Genomic DNA, 6,000 nt, shown 5'->3' with positions numbered 1-6,000 from the left:
TTGATTCTGGCATGGTCCCGGAGGACTGGAAGATTGCAAATGTCACTCCACTCTTTAAGAAGGGCGGAAGGCAAAAAAAGGAAATTATTGGCTAGTTAACCCAACCTCAGTGATTGGGAAAGTATTAGAGTCCATTACTAAGGATGAGGTTTCGGGATACACCCTATCCTCATTATATGCATCTTCAGACAATACGGATTCGCAGTTATGCAAGGCTGTTGGGACAAGAAGCACTGCTTTCCCGCCAATACTAGTCACGTGCGCATGTCTCATAGTCTCATTCCCGCCAGTCTCGCATTGGTTTTGGCAGCGTGATATTGTTAGCTTTAATGCAAGTAGGGGATGGTTTTCTAAGTTTGTTAATGGTCACAGGCTTCACAACTTAACTGTGTGTGGTGAGCAAGCTAGTGCTCACAACGAAACTGCTGAACGCTACCCTTTGCAGTTGCGGGCTATGATAGCTGAGTTAGGCATCACACCAAAGCAGGTGTTTAATGCATACAAGACCGGGCTTTTTTGGAAGCGTATGCCAAAATGCACTTGCATAAGTAAGGATGAAAAGACTGCGTCAGGTTTCAAGACAGTAAAGGATAGGATTCTCATGATGAAGAAATAAGTGTGGATGACCTTCTGCGTTTAACTCAGACTGAAGGTGAGAATGATGAAGAAGAAAGTGTCGAGTTGCAGGTGAAGGATTTTACGGTGAAGCAACTGGCAGAATTTTTTAAGGCTGCAGAACACTTGGCACGAATGGCGATGGGCATAGACCCAAGTTTAGAACGGAGTCAGCATTTCAGCCATTCCCTGCAGTCAATCCTTCTTCCCTACAAGCAAATTTATGCTGAAAAACAAAATGCTGCCAAACAAACAGCCCTCACCACTTTCTTCAAACGGGTGTCATCTCCTGCTGCCGGCAGTTTTGAGAGTTCTGTGAGTCTTCCTTCACCCCTTGCCGTCCTTGATGATCCTGATGACCCACAACCATCCACCTCATCCATGTAAAGCTGTCCGACACCACTGCACAACCACTCATCTCCTGGAGCCAACACACCTGCCACTGTTGGTGAGTACTGTACACCCTAGTATGTTAACTTTCTATGATTTATTACGTTGAATATTACCTTAAATTGATGAAATATAATACAAACATTGCCTTGTGGTACTGCTTTTGTGTCATATTGGTATGAAAATGTGAATAAATTACAGATAAAACATATTTAGGAAGCCCTCCAGAGCACATCCCTATTTTCTCCATTTAAATAATTATTCACATTATGCGTTTTCCATACTATGCATCGACTGCAAGGAACGTATCCCCCGCATATAATGAAGATAGGGTGTACTTGGAGACTCATGATAAAATAAGTCAAAGTCAGCATGGTTTCTGCCAAGGGAAACTTTCTGACAAATCCTGTTAGAATTCTTCAAGGAAGTAACAAGCAGGGTGGACAAAGGAGAGACAGTGGATGTCATTTACTTGGATTTTCAGAAGGCATTTGATAAGGTGCCTCACATGAGACTGCTTAATAAGATAAAATCCTGTGGTGTTACAGGAAATATACTGGAATAGATAGAGGAATGGCTGATCGGCAGGAAGCAGCGAGTGAGAATAAAGGGGGACCTTTTCTGGTTGGCTGCCAGTGACTGCTGGTGTTTCTCAGGAGTCTGTATTGGGACCACTACTTTTCACATTGTTTGTCAATGATTTAGATATTGGAATTGATAGCTTTGTGGCAATGTTTGCAGCTAATACAAAGAGAGTTGAAGGGGTAGGTAATGCTGGGGAAGCAACGTGATTACAGCAGGATTTAGACAAATTGGAAGAATGAGTAAAAAAGGTGGCAGATGGAATATATGTTGGGAAATATAGGATAATGCATTTTGGTAAAAATGGGGAGAAGGTTCAAACATCAGACATTCAGAGGGACTTAGGAATCCATGTGCAAGACTTCCAGAGGTTAATTTACAGTTTGAGTCTGTGATAAAGAAGGCAAATGCAAACAACAGGAATTCTGCAGATGCTGGAAATCAAGCAACACACATCAAAGTTGCTGGTGAACGCAGCAGGCCAAGCAGTATCTGTAGGAAGAGGTACAGTCGACGTTTCAGGCCGAGACCCTTCGTCAGGACTAACTGAAGGAAGAGTGAGTAAGGGATAAGGCAAATGCAATGTCGGCATTTATTTCAAGGGGAATAGAATATTAAAAAAAGGAGATAATGCTGAAGCTTTATAAAAAAATTACTCAGGCCTCACTTAGAGCAATGTCAACAGTTTTGGGACCCTTATCTCAGAGAGGATGTATTGTCATTAGAGAGAGTACAGAGGAGGTTCATGAGGATGATTCTGGAAATGAAGGGGTTAACAGGTGGGGAGCATTTGGCAGCTTTGGCCCTGTACTCATTGGAATTTAGACGAATGCGTGGAGCTCTCATTGAAACCTACCAAATATTGAAAGGACTAGATAGGGTGGACGTAGAGGGGATGTTCCCTCTGGTGGGGGTATCCAGATCTAGTGGTCACAGCCTCAAAATTGAGGGCCATCCTTTTAGAACAGAAATAAGGAGGAATATTTTTAGCCAAAGAGTGGTGAATCTGTGGAATGTACTGCCACAGACTGCAGTGGAGGCCAAGTCCTTGGGTAAAATCAAAGCGGAAGTTGGTAGATTATCGATTGGTCGAGGCATCAAGGGATATGGTGAGAAGGCGAGTGTATGGGGTTGAATGGGATCCAGAATCAGCCATGATGAAATGGCGGAGTGGATGATGGGCTGAATGGCCTTACTCTGCTCCTATGCCTTATTGTCTTATGCTTTTCAATTAAGTTCCTCCGGTTTGTTTTCTGGTACTGAAAAAGTTGGCTACTTATCAGTAGCACAGTAAATAAAGCCCAGCATTTCGTGAGCACTACTGATGTTGCTATTTGAGTTTTTTTATTGCATCTATGCTTTTCATTGACCTTGACCTGACTTGTCAAGCACCTGCTGCAGCAACCTGTGGATTCAGCTACCTCAGAACTGTCAGATTTTAGATGAATTGGCTGGTGGACCTTATGCCGAATGATCATTAATATGGATGAGAGCAATACAAAATATTTGGGGTTAAGAATCTCAATTAGACCTCATATCCCACATAGCCATCTGTTTTTCTTTCAACCACGTGTCTGTCTAAAGCAGGAGTGTCAAACTACCAGTAGGAGGGCTGGACGGCGTGCGGGATGATTTGGGGGAAAAAAGTATATTCACGACCATTTATTATGTATCTGTACGGCAGCCGCTCTCTCTCCCACCGCTGTCTGTGCCATCTGCTGCGCCGGCAGCTCGTTGTGTGTACTTAGAAAACAACAGGCGGCAGTTCACCACCCGCCGTGCATAAGCACCTACCACCCTGCACTGAAGACCACCAGGGCCCCACTTACGTCGTTAGACACAGTATAAACACACAGGGTACTCAGGTAAGTAACACCTGTAGCAAGGCTGAGACCGTTTGCTGCTGTGGTTCAAAATGCTTTCCAAGAAAAGAAAAGTTGACATCGAAGATCGGATATTCAACGATAATTGGAAAGATGGTTTTTTCTTCTGTGAGGTCAACGGCAAACCTGTGTGTCTGATACGCTCACAACAAGTGGCTGTGGCAAAAGAGTACAATATCAAACGACACTATGAGACGTCACACAGAGAAAAATATTACAAGTACGCAGGACGACTCAGAACGCAAAAGGTAAACGAGCTTGAAGCGGCTCTGATAAAACAGCAATCAGTGTTCACCAAAAGTCGAGGGACTCATGATGGAGCTGTCAAGGCCAGCTATATTATTGCCAAAAAATAGCTGCTGCGTTGAAGCCATACTCAGCGGGGGAATTCATCAAAGCATACATGCAGACGGTGGCTGAGCTAGTGTGCCCTAAGAAGAGACAAGCTTTTGGTAATATCAGCTTGTCAAGAAATACTGTGGCTGAGAGAATCGGGGACCTTGCAGGAGATTTGAGGTCAACTAAAAGACAAAGTGAAGTCATTTATTGCCTTCTCTATTGCAATTGCAGGAATTCTGGAATTTTCATTGTATTAAACACCAAGAAGCGTTATGTAGCAGGAGCCTGAAAATGGACTATGTCATAGATGTAGTAATCAAAACGGTTAATTTTATTAGAGCCAAGGGACTCAACCATTGGCAATTTGACACTCTTTTGGCCAAAAGTGATATTGGACACGGCCTACCCTACCACACTGAAGTCCACTGGTTGAGCGGAGGGGTTGTGCTCAAATGTCTTTTTCAATTACGTATGGAAATTGGACTATTCATGAACGAGAAAGGGAAGCCAGTGGCAGAGTTGGATGATCTAGAATGGCTTCATGATCTTGCATTTTTGGTGGGTATAAACGGGCAGATTATTATTTAAATGGGGAAAGAATTCAAAGTTCGGAGATGCAACGGGACTTGGGAGTCCTCGTACATGATACCCTTAAAGTTAACCTCCAGATTGAATCAGTAGTGAAGAAGGCAAATGCAATGTTGGCATTCATTTCTAGAGGAATAGAGTATAGGAGCAGGGATGTGATGTTGAGGCTCTATAAGGCGCTGGTGAGACCTCACTTGGAGTATTGTGGGCAGTTTTGGTCTCCTTATTTAAGAAAGGATGTGCTGACGTTGGAGAGGGTACAGAGAAGAGTCACTAGAATGATTCCGGGAATGAGAAGGTTAACATATGAGGAACGTTTGTCCGCTCTTGGACTGTATTCCTTGGAGTTTCAAAGAATGAGGGGGTACCTCATAGAAACATTTCAAATGTTGAAAGGCATGGACAGAGTGGATGTGGCAAAGTTGTTTCCCATGATGGGGGAGTCTAGTATGAGAGGGCATGACTTAAGGATCGAAGGGTGCCCATTCAGAACAGAAATGCGAAGAAATTTTTTTAGTCAGAGGGTGGTGAATCTATGGAATTTGTTGCCACGGGCAGCAGTGGAGGCCAAGTTATTGGGTGTATTTAAGGCAGAGATTGATAGGTATCTGAGTAGCCAGGGCATCAAAGGTTATGGTGAGAAGGTGGGGGAGTGGGACTAAATGGGAGATCAGCTAATGATAAAATGGCGGAGCAGACTTGATGGGCCGAATGGCCGACTTCTGCTCCTTTGTCTTATGGTCTTATAACAGAGCACATAAATGTGCTTAATGTTAACATGTAAGGCTGCAACAAACTTGTTCCGGAATACTACGACAGCATTCGTGCCTTTCAAATTAAATTAGGCCTATGGGAGAGGCAACTATCCCAGAGCAACCCAGCTCATTTCCCCTCTTTGCAGTCTGTGCATGTCGCTCATGGGAATAATGACAACATGGACAGGTACAAGGACAAAATATCATGGCTGAAAAGTGAGTTTCAGAATCGTTTCCAAGTCTTCACTCAGCTTGAGAAGGAATTCTCACTATTTTGCTCGCCATTTGCCGTCAACGCAGCATCAGATGTGCCAGCGGAACTCCAAATGGAACTAATTGAAATTCAGTGTAACTCGGCTTTGAAATATAAATTTGAGACTGTGGGTCTGGACTTATTCTATCAATACCTGGGACCGATGTACCCCAAGATGACAGACTTTGCCTCAAAGAACCTTTGCATGTTCGGGACAACACATCTCTGTGAGCAGGCGTTCTCCATAATGAACATTAACAAATCCAAACTGCGCTGGCAGCTGACACACAGACATCTAAATGACATTATGCAAATCACAACTGCCCAGAAACTGGTCCCTGATGTTGACAGGCTGGTTAAAGCCGAGAGATGCCAGGTGTCTAGAAGCAGCAAGTGAAAAATGAGTGACACTGTTCAATGCACTGCGACATGTAAGCAAAATGCATTATGAAATATTGAGCGTCGTAATATTGTGATTCATTCATTTTCTGACTATTCTATTATTGTAAATGTGATCACTTCAATAAAAATTAGAGGCTAACTGTGGTCATTTTCTGAGTTTGATTGCTGGAGGCAGGCTAATAAAAATTAGGTG

The sequence above is a fragment of the Mobula hypostoma genome, chromosome 24 (genome assembly GCF_963921235.1).
Source record: "Mobula hypostoma chromosome 24, sMobHyp1.1, whole genome shotgun sequence".
Lineage (NCBI taxonomy): Eukaryota > Metazoa > Chordata > Chondrichthyes > Myliobatiformes > Myliobatidae > Mobula > Mobula hypostoma.
This window is presented reverse-complemented; position numbering follows the sequence as displayed.